We start from the raw sequence: 14,047 nt of genomic DNA on the forward strand, positions 1-14,047 counted from the left end.
GTGTTATTAGCAGCAATGGATTATTTGTTTGGCTGCAATGTGGGTTGCCCCCTTTGGTCTAGTTAGGCAATTATGCATGAAGAGACTTCTCTTTAAGGATATAGGTTGAGATGTATGTCAATGCCCTCCTATAACACGTCTGTTCAGAGAAGTAGGTGCAGATGATTTTAGTCTGGTCAGTGATGCTGGTGTATGGTCAGAGGGTGATAATAAGAAACAGATGTCCTCTGGTGAGTGCCTGGAGCTAGCCTCTTCAATTCCTCGCCTATTGCTAAGTGTGAACAGTACTGTTTAGCTCTGCATCCTCTTCTATCTTGTTCCTTCACCGCAATGCTTCAGGCTACCAGGCTGTGCAAAACTGCAGATGAACCAGTGCTGTGCTGTGCAAGTAAAAACTTTGAAGGGACCCCTTTATTCTGAGATTTAGTAAAAGTCATAGAGGAGAAAATTCCACCGATTATAAAGTAAGGGCACAGTCTAACAATATGCTATCACTTTGTAAAAGGGGAATGCTGTTGTAATAGAAAGGTAATAGTAAAATATAGCATAAGGAATCCACCTTGGAGCATTCAATAGATACTCCTACAGGTTTTTAAAGTACCTTGTGGAATATTGTGAGTCTTTCTTAACTTGTCAGATCATGTGATTATGATGAGTCCATAATCTTTGACTAAAGGAACTGCTTCCCTTTCAGTCATACAATAGAAACCAACAGTCTTTATTTAGAAGGAAGAACTTAATAAAATAAGCTCCAGGCATTTAAGAAATGCGTCTTCATTTCTGCAGCTTTTGTTACGGTAGACAATTAGACTCAGTCTAGCATGATGCTTCATTCTTTGTGGATGGCTCCCAGTAACTAGAGCTACATTACATAAATTAATGTATAATGACTGCTGTGCCTCCAACGATACAACCTGGGGGCATATTAAACTGCTTGGGATTTGTTGGCAATACAGTCTATGGCCATTTGGAGCATTATGGCAGATTTGTTACCTGACTGTGATGATGCAGACTGTCAGCCTTTACACTTGTATGGAGCTGATGGGAGCTAAACGGCCTCCTTCCTCTGATGCAGAATTAATTTCTGTGCTCATGTCAGCCCGGCTGATTATATAATAAGTCTCCGAGGTTTTACAGGGATGTAATAGTTGTCACTCGATGGGATCACTGGGTCATTTTACTACGAGACTGTCTGACTTTCTACAATGCTTAGGAGATACTGGACGGTGTCTGTCCAAATGTAATGTAGCTTAAGGGTGCGTTCACACCTACAGGATCTGCAGCAGATCCGCAGCAGATTTGATGCTGTGTTCAGTTATTTAAATGAAATCTGCTGCAGAAAATCAGCTGCAGATCCTGTAGGTGTGCACGCACCATAAAGGGGTTGGCCACTTTATAGTACAATTGCTCAGTGTACAGTATTAGTAAGTGTACTCACATTACTTACTGAGAGCAGCTCCCTGCGTACCTCATAGAGCTAATATCAGACTCCCCTCCTCCAGGCTGGGCTGTCCTGCTCTGTGGTGTTTTGGTCCATAAGATTGCTTACATGGAGAAGCATGTGACTAGGCCCCGCCCCCCTGTGTCCACCACCGAGCCTGTATATGCCTATGGAGAACACAGGGGACAGGGCCTGATCACATGCTCCTCCATGTCGGCCATTTTATGGACAGAAACAAAACAGAGCAGGGCAGCCCAGCCTGGTTAAGGGGAGTCTGATTTTGTCTCTATGAGGTACACAGGGAGCTGCTGTCAGTATATACAGTGAGTACACTTACTGGCCAACCCCTTTAAATATGGTCTTTCTATTGGGCCAAGTGCAGAACAGTTCAGGCGGCTTTTATAAGCCAAATATTAGGTTTATTATCTGTCTTTCATAGCCTGGCCTATTATTTATTATATGGGGATAATTTTAGGGGAGGATACACATTCATTAACCCTTAGGTGACCCTGGACGCACATCCAGGGCCGCCTCACCGCGTTTAGAGCGGGGCCGCGCAGCGGCCGCGCTATGGACTGGCGCGGTCCCGGGTGCCGCTTGTAGCCCGGGACCGCAGTTATTAGCGAGCATGGTCCGATCGCCGTGCCCGCTAATACAGTAATCGGATGCAGCTGTCAAAGTTGACAGCTGCATCCGATTACCGAATGCAGCCGTTCCCTGGTGTCTAGTGGGGAGGATCGCTCCTCCGGGATAATGGCGCTGTATCCCGACTCGGCACTCGATTGCTTCCGGCTGCAGAAGCAATCAATGTGCCTATCTAATGGATCTGTGCTGCATATCTATGCAGCACAGATCTCAATGAGAGATCAATGCACTTATACTAGAAGTCCCCCAGGGGACCCGTGATTTTGTGCTTTAACCCCTAGACGACCCAGGGCGTATAGTTACGCCATGGAAGTCTGTCCCCAGACGACCTAGGGCGTAACTGTACGCCCTGGGTGTTTCTCCCGCTATGAAGCGTGCTCCGGAGTGTGACTGCAGGGGTCCCGATCGGCAAAACGGGCCGCCGGTGGTCTCTCACCTGCCTCCGTGCGGTCCGATCGGCGATCTGCTACACTAAGCCTGCAGAGGCAGGCTCAATGAGCAGAGCGCCGATAACACTGATCAATGCTATGCCTATGGCATAGCATTCATCAGTGTAGAAATCAAACTAATCTATGTAAAAGTCCCCTAAAGGGACTTCAAATGTGTAAACAAAAAAAAGTTAAAAACACTAATACACTACCCCAAAACCCCTCCCCCAATAAAAGTTGAAATCACCCCCCTTTCCCATTATATAAATAAAACATATAAAAATAAATAAACAAATAAACATATAATATACCGTAGCGTGCGTAATTGTCCGATCTATTAAAATATAACAAGTGTCATTGCGAACGGTAAACGGCGTACACGAAAAGAGGGAAAAAAGTGCGCGGATTACCGATTTTATGTTACATTATATATAAAAAAAATTGATAAAAAGTGATCAAAACGTCTGAGCTTCACAAATATGATATTAATAAAAACTAGAGATCATGGCGGAAAAAAATGACACCCCATACAGCCCCGTAGGTGAAAAAATAAAACCGTTATAAGCGTCACAATAGTCCCATTTTATTTATAATTAATTGCCAAAAAAAAGGATTTCATTTAAAAAAAATATATAACATTAGAGAATCTGTGTAACCTGTATATGGTTGTGTTCGGGCTGACCTATAGAATAATAGTATCATGTCGCTGTTACCATATAGTGCATTACGTAGACACAGGAACCCCCCAAACGTTACCATATTGCATTCTTTTTTGCGATTTCACCAATTTATATCTTCATAAATAATATATTTGGAATTCCATCATACATGTTATGGTAAAATGAATGACGCCATTACAAAGTACAACTATTCCTGTAACAAATAAGCCCTCACATGGCCCTGTAGATAGAAAACTGAGAATGCTAGAGCTCTTAGAAGGGGAGGAGGGAAAAACGGAAACACTAAGATCAAAATTTGCGCGGTCCACTGGGTCATTTTGGGCCTGGTCCTCAAAGGGTTAAAGGGAGTGGGTCATCAGAAAATGAACTTGTTTAAATAGTGTTTTTAAAAATCCATTTAATATATGGTCCCAAGACAGGGAACTATCAGATATTCAATTGATAAGTACAAATCCTACATTTGATTTTAGCTAAAAGGCCGAAAAGCGATGTTGAAAGTATTTTTTGGAAACATTTCTTCTAATTTTCCATTTTTCTATCTAGATTACAAAGTAATCCTTAAATGTTGCAATTTGTATTCTCACCACTGAGGCTTAAACTAAGCTGAGACTTCCTGTTGTGTCTGTGGTAATAGGAGGAGGCTGCTGTAAAGTGATCTGTACGGTATTACAGAGTCTGGTGACACCAGTAGATGGGTCGCATCAATACCAGACAATAGCAGTTCCCTGTGGAATGATCTTTTCAAAGGTCACAGAGCACACTCAGTAATGTTTCACTGTTATCTCAAGGGGACAGAGCCTGGCTGTAAAGCATGTCACTAAATGCTGTTAAAAACGACCTAGACAATATACACTCACCGGCCACTTTATTAGGTACACCTGTCCAACTACACGCTACCACTTAATTTCTAATCAGCCAATCACATGGCGGCAACTCAGTGCATTTAGGCATGTAGACATGGTCAAGACAATCTCCTGCAGTTCAAACCGAGCATCAGTATGGGGAAGAAAGGTGATTTAAGTGCCTTTGAACATGGCATGGTTGTTGGTGCCAGAAGGGCTGGTCTGAGTATTTCAGAAACTGCTGATCTACTGGGATTTTCTCGCACAACCATCTCTAGGGTTTACAGAGAATGGTCCGAAAAAGAAAAAACATCCAGTGAGCGGCAGTTCTGTGGGCGGAAATGTCTTGTTGATGCCAGAGGTCAGAGGAGAATGGGCAGACTGGTTCGAGCTGATAGAAAGGCAACAGTGACTCAAATAGCCAACCGTTACAACCAAGGTAGGCAGAAGAGCATCTCTGAACGCACAGTACGTCCAACTTTGAGGCAGATGGGCTACAGCAGCAGAAGACCACTCGTTGCTAGCATGGTGTACCTAATAAAGTGGCCGGTGAGTGTACATGACAATATACAAAATGTGAAATAAAAAAATTTTTGAAACAGATTACAGTAAAATAACAAGTTTTAGTATCTGACTCTACTCAGTAAGAGAAAATATAGGCAATACATTCCCTTTAAAATAAAAAATTGGATGTGCCATGGATGTGTCCCTTTAAAACACACCATGGCCAACATATTTATCAAATAAATTGTCAATTTTTTTGACGGGTTTTCTATTCTAAATATCAACCATCTTTAATGTGGTGGGATGGTCTTAGTTTTGTCATGTGAAAAAAAACAACAAATTTACTAAGAGCAATAGGACACAATAAAAAGTCTGTCAGTTTAGGAAACTAAAATGTTGATCTATAGAGTTGTTGAAAACCAGACAATTTTAGTAAATGAGGCCCAGTGTACGGATGTACACAATGCCGGCAACATGAACCTGCTCGCCTTCTCGTCCCAGATGTATCATCTGGGATGGCCAGAGGGACAACGTGCAGCATTGAAGAGCAGAACAGGTGGGACCTTTTCCTTACCTAGCTTTAAAGGGTTCAGAGTAATTCAAAATGATGTGGTAAAAATATGTGAAATCTACTTGGACAGTTGATACTTGATTATATAAGAAAACACCTATATAATCCTGGATCATATATATGGTATTTCTTTATGTATTGGAAAACCCAGTAGAATTAATTATAGTCACTCATCAGTTGACACAATGATAATTTTTATTTAAAGCGACTCTGTACCCACAATCCCCCCCCCCAAACCACTTGTACCTTCGGATAGCTGCTTTTAATCCAAGATCTGTCTTGCAGTCCGTTCAGCAGGTGATGCAGTTATTATCCTAAAAAACTACTTTTAAACTTGCAGCCCCGTGCCAAACGGGAGTATCTGTGCCCTAACTGTGCACCACCCCTCCGTCCCTCCTCCCCACCCTCTTCAGCATTAGGAATGCCACTGAAACATTTTCTCCATGCTGAACATTGCACAGGTCCGTAACGATCCGGCCCATTTGCCGGGCTGCCACAGGTAGGGAATAGGAGGCAAACTGCCTGGAGCATTCCTAATGGTGAAGAGGGTGGGGAGGAGGGACGGAGGGGTGGTGCAAAGTTAGGGCACAGATACTCCCGTTTGGCACGGGGCTGCAAGATTAAAAGTATTTTTTTTAGGACAATAACTGCATCACCTGCCAAACCGACCGCAGGACAGATCTTGGATTAAAAGCAGCTATCCGACGGTATAAGTGGTTTTGGGGGGGGGGGGTCAGATTGTGGGCACAGAGTCGCTTTAAGTCCATCACAGAAAATACCATTTATAGGTGTAGTTTGATTACATAAGAACTGAACTTGAGAAGTGAGCGGTGAAGACCCAGATGACAGTCTAGGGGCTCATTTGCATACTGGCTGTCAGAGGTAGCAGTTTTAAATGGGGGGTGGTTTAATAACGCTGATTAAGCAGTGTAGCGGTGGATCTAGCGGATGTGGTAGGCTGGATTCCTCAGATGATATCACGGGTCCTCTTTTAAAGGGTTGCTATGACAAAGATACACAGTGTAAAATGAGAACTGTGAAAATCCATTGATAAATCTGAATGTTTTGCTTGTGCATTTTGTTGTGGACTGTGATAAGAATTTGGCCACAGATTTCACCTATTGCATTGCAGTTGTTAAAATTTAGGGGGAAATCTGAAGCAGATAGGGGGCATGCTTTCAATCTACTAAATGCCTATAATATGCACTGTGACCTAATGATTGCCCAAACTGTAATAGTCCCTTTATTGTATGATAAATGGCCTAAATAATTATTTATATTTACAAAATATTATATATATATATATATATTCATATGTAATCACTTGTAACAATATCCTCAGCTGCATCCTGAGCGATATCTGCCTGTAATAGTTGCCCCAAGGCCATTCCATATAAATAGCATTTTAGAGGGCTTAGCCTGTGAAATACATTGAGACGTTCTTTTCTGTACGGCCTTACTTTTCATCAAGACCTTGAAGTTTGCTTTGTAAAGTCGGCTTCATAGACCTGTTATTTTCCAGTCGTGACAGTCATAGACTTGCATATAGACTCTTCTTTAGATGAGCTTGTACAGCTTCTTCTGTTTCTTTTTTTTTCTAATATGCAAATTCCAATGACATAAAACATATATATAAAAATTATATATACTGATGTAACATCCCTATTGAAAAGCCATCTATCTGGTAATGTGTCACCTTAGAGGCTCATAGCTTGGCCTTAGTTCACATGTAGCATTTTGGTCACCTTTCCCTATGTTACATGGAGGTTTATGTTTTTGTCAATTTCCGAGGACAAGTGAGTTGAAAAAAAAAAAAAAAAAAAAAATATATATATATATATATAAATATATATATATATATATATATATATATATGTGTGTGTATATATATATTTTTAAAATAAAATATATATTGTGTTTCCTGCCAGTTTACAATAGCTTTTAGATTAAGCAACATATTGATGACAATACAGATATGTATCCCCCTAGTGATATACTTATTAAATGTGTCATTATGGAATTTCATGAGGAACAAATGATATCTTTCACACTATGAGTAAAATGTTTCATATTTGGTTGAAATAAAATGTAAGAGAGTCATGCTGGGTTTATGGTATCAAAAATGTCAAGATATTGAGAATGGAATGTCTTAAAGGGAAAGTATCACTAGAATCTCCTGACAATGACGCAAGGCAGCGAGTTAGGCACATGGAAGCACAGGTTAGCCAATCTGGTCTGGTCCCACAATAGAGATACTGTAGGGAATTTGTGAGAAAGATTATTAGAGAAAGGTACCAGAACATAAAGTACACTGTAGCTTGCTTTATACTAGGTTGCATAGCTGCAGACTAGGCTTTTGTGTGGATGTTGCTATTACATGTGCCAGTGGCCTTTGTCAGCAGGACTCATTGTTCCCCAATGGTGTACACTAGGCTTTGGGCTTTGCACAAAAATGTGCGACTTTTTGATGGTCTGTCTTATGCTGCACTGAGGTCTAAAAACAGAGATTCAGATTGTAACAATCTATGACCTACATCAGTTTACACAGATCATCCCATATAATTATACTGTTTAGTAGCCCATGCAATGATGTGTTTGTGCTCGGTGGTCCTTCATATGTGTGAGCTGCACCTAGAAGATTAATGTTTGGAGTTAATATGCTCACTGAACAACCTATTAGGAAAATATGAGGAAATATGCTTATTTTTTTCCAGTTTTGGATCATCTATCTCTGAATAAAACCTAAAAAATTTACTGATATCTACTCATATTATACATAATAAGATAGCCCTTTCTGTCTTGCAAAAAAAACAAAAACAAATTATAGCAGTGACTAAACAGAAAAAATAAATTCTATCTGCATCAAATCCAAAAACAATCAGCATTTATTTTAAAATTTGATAATCTTACAACTTTTTCCACCTACAAAGAATGGAGAGGTCTGTTACTTATATTGTAGCTACACATCAACTGTGAGAGACAGAAGCAATAAAAAAGGAAAAGAAATTCCAGCAAATCACATTGTATGATTTTTTTTTTTTTTTGCATTTTATTGCAAGAAATAAGTATTTGATATGATAGAAAAACAGAACTTTTGGTACAGAAACCTTTGTTTCCAGTTACAGAGGTCAGACATTTCCTCTAGTTCTTTACCACATTTGCACACACTGCAGCAGGGATTTTGCCCCTCCCCTTCATACAAAAGAGCAACATTGGGCAACATTGAGTTTCAGCTCCATCCAAAGATTTTCTTTTGGGTTCAAGTCTGGAAAATTGCTAGGCCACTCTAGGACCTTGAAATACTTCTTACAGAGCCGCTCCTTTGTTGCCCCGGCCACGACCCATCTTCAATGTTCCTTACTGAGGGAAGGAGGTTGTTGGTTAGAATCTCACAATGCATGATCCGATTCATCCTCCCTTTAATACAGTGCAGTCATCCTGTCCACTTTGCAGAAAAGCACCCCCAAAGTATGATGTTTCCACCCCATGCTTCATGGTTGGGACTGTGTTCTTGGGGTTGTACTTATCCTTTATCTTCCAAACATGGCAAATAGAGTTGATACCAAAAGTTTTGTTTTGGGCTCATCTGATTACATGACTTTCTCCCATGCCTCCTCTGGATCATCTAGATGGTCAATGGCAAACTTACAATGGACCTGGGCATGAGCTGGCCTTAGCAGGTGCACCACGCGTGCCTTGCAGGGTTTTAATCCATGATAGCATAATGTGTTACTTTCTTCAGGTCATTGACCAGGTCCTCTGGTGTAATTTAGCAAATTATTTAAAGATCAAACAATGTGGTTTTCCCCCAAGCTGGAAGGCTAGAAGATAGAGATGAGCTGCTTTCTGCCTGAAATCGGTATCTTTTTTTTTTTTTTTTTTTTTATGTTAGAGTACAACAGGGGGGTCATCCTTACTATGGATGGGTGGGGGGTGGATAGGGCTGTATACAGCAGAAGGCATGATTACTGTGGGTGGGAATCTGCATAGAGTAGGGAGCATTATTACTGTGGATGTGGAGCTGCATAGCGCAGGGGGCATTATTACTGTGGATGTGGAGCTGCATAGTGTAGGGAGCATTATTACTGTGGGTGGGGAGCTGCATAGAGTAGGGAGCATTATTACTGTGGGTGGGGAGCTGCATAGAGTAGGGAGCATTATTACTGTGGGTGGGGAGCTGCATAGAGTAGGGAGCATTATTACTGTGGGTGGGGAGCTGCATAGAGTAGGCGACATTATTACTGTGGCTGAGTGGGGAGCTGCATACAGCAGGAGGCATTATTTCTGGGTGGGGGACAGAAGCACATGTTTTGCATAGGGGCCCTATGCAGTCTTGTGTCCACCCCTGTGTTGAAGTGTACCTACAATAAAAATCACACATCTCTCCATTCTTTGTAGGTGGGAAAACTTGCAAAATTGTCAGTGTATCAAATACTTATTTTATCCACTGTAAGTGAAAGGTTTTTTTCCATATGCAATGGAGAATTTCCATGGTGAAAACAGTAAATGTTCTTTAACATAGGAGGCTATGTGTGATGGATGCCTATGTTTGAAGTATACACTGGGTAGTCACACAACATATTTTTGCCGGTCACTGCAAAAACATAGTGTGAAACTAGCTTAACTTGTCAACAGGCTATTCAAAGGGGAAAGGTTAAGGCAGGAATTTCAACACTTTGTGCAGGAGTCTAATGCTAAGTTTACACGGAGCGATTATCGGGCAAATTTTTGCGATAACGATTGAATTCGAACGATAATCGTACGTGTAAACGCGGCGAACGATCGATAAATCGTTCATTTTGATCTTTTAACATGTTCATAAATCGTCGTTCGCAAAAATTTCGTCGATCGTTCCGTGTAAACAATCGTCGCGCGATAGTCCGGCCTCCCGCAGTCCCCTGCGCCGGCTCGATCGCCACTCCCGCCGCCGCCGCTCTGATCGCCACCCCCGCCGCTCCGATGGCCCCCCCCCCTTACCCGCCGCCGCTCCGATGGCCCCCCCCCCGCCGCCGCTCCGATCAGCTCTTTGGTCTTCACCATAGTGGAGTTTGTAGTCTGACTGTTTGAGGGTGTGCACAGGTGTCTTTTTATACTGATAACAAGTTTAAACAGGTGCCATTACTACAGGTAATGAGTGGAGGAAAGAGGAGACTCTTAAAGAAGAAGTTACAGGTCTGTGAGAGCCAGAAATCTTGATTGTTTGTAGGTGACCAAATACTTATTTTCCACCATAATTTTCAAATAAATTCTTACAAAATCAGACAATGTGATTTTCGGGATTTGTTTTCTCATTTTGTCTCTCATAGTGGAGGTCTACCTATGATGTAAATTACAGACGCCTCTCATCTTTTTAAGTGGGAGAACTTGCACTACTGGTGACTGACTAAATACTTTTTTCCCCACTGTATATATATCTACACTTTGCAATGTGTAGGGGTACCGCACTCGAAGGCTACATTCACACATTCCGTGTTCTGCACGGAACATGGACACGGACTCTCCCCCACCCGGGCAGCATCTGTGATAAGATGCTGGGAGCGGGGGAACTGTACAGATATGCGCCGCGCTGTAATGAAGCAGCCGTGTGGCGCTGTCACTACAGCTCGGCACATATCTGTACAGTTCTCCTGCTCCCAGCATCTTATTACAGATGCTGCCCGGGCGGGGGAGGGTCCGTTACAGGCATTCCACGTCCGTGTTCCGTGCGGAACACGTAATGTGTGAATGCAGCCCAAGTTGCATGCAGCCCATCTTTGGTGTGCACTCTATTTTACATGCTTTACTTGATTGCTATGCACTGTGTGAGGGACCAGGATGGAAAAAAGGGAAAGACAGTGTGAACCCTAAAGCTAGGCCGACCAAGACTGTCCCTGCCTACTTTGCTAGTCTTGCGCTAGGCTGCAAGCAACAACTAGGAGGTGGTCCCTATGCTAAGTAAGTGAAACACAGAACAAGGCAAGACTGAGAAATACAATAAAAAATAGTCATGCAGATGCAGGTCAAACCAGAGATAGCAGATTGGTACAAGGACAGACAGTAAATACAGAGGTCAAAAGGACAGGAAACAAGGTCAGAATTTCAAGCAAGACAATTAAATATGAAACGGCAGGTCTAGCTACAAGAGACTTTGGCAAACAAGGTACCAAAGCACGAGTGGACTCTGAGATCTCAGAGTCCCAATCCAGGGTGTTATTGGACCAGCCTTCTGACATCCAGACCACACAGAACACAAACTGACAAGGAAAGGAGATGAGTGGCGAAGGCAACTGTCCATTACTACTCCGTCAAAACTATCTACAACCCGGGACTAGGCTAGCAGAAACACAGCAAGTGCTGGAATAAGATGGAGATTAGACAGGTGCAAAGGAAACACACAAGTCAGGAGGACCATGAATCATGGTCAGAAGCGCAATCTCGGACATTTACAGGTAAAGGACCGAGCTGAGGTCTGAACAGGCACCGACATGAAACATTGACTATAAAGTAATCATTATTTTCAATTTATGAAAATGCTCATGGACTATCACCTTTCATCTTGATTTTACTGATGTCATTTTGCAACTGTAAGATGTGCAGCATAAGGTAGAAAAGAATTTATAAAAGCTCATCCACATGCAGTGCATTTTTTTCACATCAACACATCAAAGACTGCCCTAAAAAATATGCAGCTTTAAATCCTCAAGCAATGCAGACCACAAATTTGCCAAGTTCTGCAGGGATACTGGCCCATGCTGTTTCAGCCCATCTGGGCTCAGGAATGAGTTGTATATTTAGAAATGTTAGTTAAACATCAACATGTTATTCAGTTGCAGTTTGCTTGACTGAGCACCGCCTATTTATCAGAATGACTCCTGGCATGCTCCTCTTACACTTTAAATTGATAAATTGTTTCTATCCACAGGATCCCCCATTTCCTCCATTACACTATTCTCCCTGTACACCCCCAAACCTGCAGCACCCAGCTGTTCCAAAACTACATTTTCAATCATAAACGGCAGGAGGGCTGCAAGTCTGATACTTGTGCCCCAACTCCAGCCCTCAAGTACCCCCAACAGGTCATGTTTTTGAGGATTTCACAGGTGATATAAATTACAGTCAATGTATGAGGTATCACCATAGGTGTTCTTTGTATAGGATACCCTCACACAGGGCCGCCATCAGGGCAGTACTGGTGTAAGGGGCCCAGGGCTGCCTCCCACACACTTATGTTTGTGAAAAGCCTGGTATACAGAGTGCAGGTGGAGGGGACTGCTCCCGCTGATACAAGGGGCCCCTTCTACTTAACTAAAATCATGAGGCCCTTCTCCGCCCCTGCACTCTGTGGATCGGGCTGCAGAATCCCCCCTCCCCCATGGATCGACCTCCCTCCTCAGCAGCACCCAGGCTCCGCACAGACACAGGTGTCTTCCGGCCAGTGTGCTCTCTCCACACGCTCCCAGGTGACAGGAAAATGCAGAGATGCAATGGGCCCCCTTCTCTATCCTGCCTGCAGTATATGTAATGTGTGTTGTGTGTGGATATGTGTGCACTTGTATACATTGGTGGATTATACTGTAACATGGGAAGAATGGGTAGCCATCCAGAACTCCCAGGGGGCCCATAGCCGCTCACATTGTCCATATTCTGTTGCAGCCCCCACTCAACATGCCCCAGATTCCAAGACAATCACTGTTTTCCAGTGGTGGGTGCCTTAATACGTACAGTATTGCAGCGGATTTCACACTGCAAGTTCTGCAGCAAAATCCACTGTGATACTCTATAGTGTCATTTCCTATGAATCTACATTCTTGCAGTGGATTTTTCATTTCACTGTGAGAATGTAGCCCCTGAAAATTAATCCATCAGCTGACAGCCTAATATGTTATCTGGCAGCACTTCCACCTGCTTTTACACAGGTGTAAAGGGTAAATTTAGTGTTTTTCATACCTTATTTCATATCATACGTCATGGTGCTGGTTCAAGTAAAAAGTGTCCGTTCATCAACTGCAGATTGTATTAAGTGGGCGTGACCTCGAGGCATTAGCGCCACTTAGCCACGCCCACAACTGCACCGTTGACCCCGCCCCTTGACACCCATTGGTTGGCCGACGTAAAGGGGGTGGGGTCTAGACCTTTCGGCCAGCCTGTTCCAATGGCCGGCGAGGCCAACTGTGGCGTTCTGGGCAGGCTAAGTGGTTCAGAGAGAGAGAAAGAAAGAAAAAGAAGATTGATAGATATCCAGGGATAGATAGATAGATAGGAAGGGGGAGAGAGGTAGATGGGAGGGAGGATAAAGAGAGAACAATCATCAGGCTTAGGGTACTATTACACCAAGCAATTTTCCGACGACTAACGATTAACGATCTTAAACAACCGCTAAGGCAAACGACCCAAAATCGTTCGCCCAAGTACACGAAACGATGATCGTTATTTATGATCGTTCTTGCGGTCGTTTAGTCGTCGCTATTGCGTATGTTTCAGCTGTGAATTATTCCACCGAACGATGTGCTAACGATGAGCGAACGATCAAACGATAAAAATAGGTCCGGATCCTATTAAACGATCAACGATTTCTCGTTGGTCGTTTAATCGTTGCCTGCTATTACACGAAATGATTATCGTTCAAATCCAAACGATTTAACGATTTTTCGAACGATAATCGTTCCGTGTAATACCACCCTTACAGTAGAAGCCGAGGATCCTGGACACTGCACAAAATGCTGAGGTAAAGGGAGGATGCACACTTACCGAGCAGAGGTCACAGGTCACCACACTGCCTGGGAAGCACGGCTTGTGCTACAGATAATGCTGCAGCTGCCCCCCCCCCCACACACACACAGCCGATGCATTTATGTCATGATGACCTATCCGGCACACAGTTAGGGTATGTTCACACTGAGTAAATCAGGCAGAATTATCCCGCCTGCCTCAGCCCGTCTATGGGAGAGCGAGCGCTC

The 14,047-nt window shown here is 42.9% G+C and overlaps 1 pseudogene; it reads right to left on the bottom strand.

The window, feature by feature from the left end:
• Positions 1-3,568: 3,568 nt before the first annotated feature.
• Positions 3,569-3,684, bottom strand: LOC138787690 (U2 spliceosomal RNA; annotated as a pseudogene).
• Between the last annotated feature and the right edge of the window lie 10,363 nt (positions 3,685-14,047).

This window comes from Dendropsophus ebraccatus, chromosome 3 (genome assembly GCF_027789765.1).
Source record: "Dendropsophus ebraccatus isolate aDenEbr1 chromosome 3, aDenEbr1.pat, whole genome shotgun sequence".
NCBI lineage: Eukaryota > Metazoa > Chordata > Amphibia > Anura > Hylidae > Dendropsophus > Dendropsophus ebraccatus.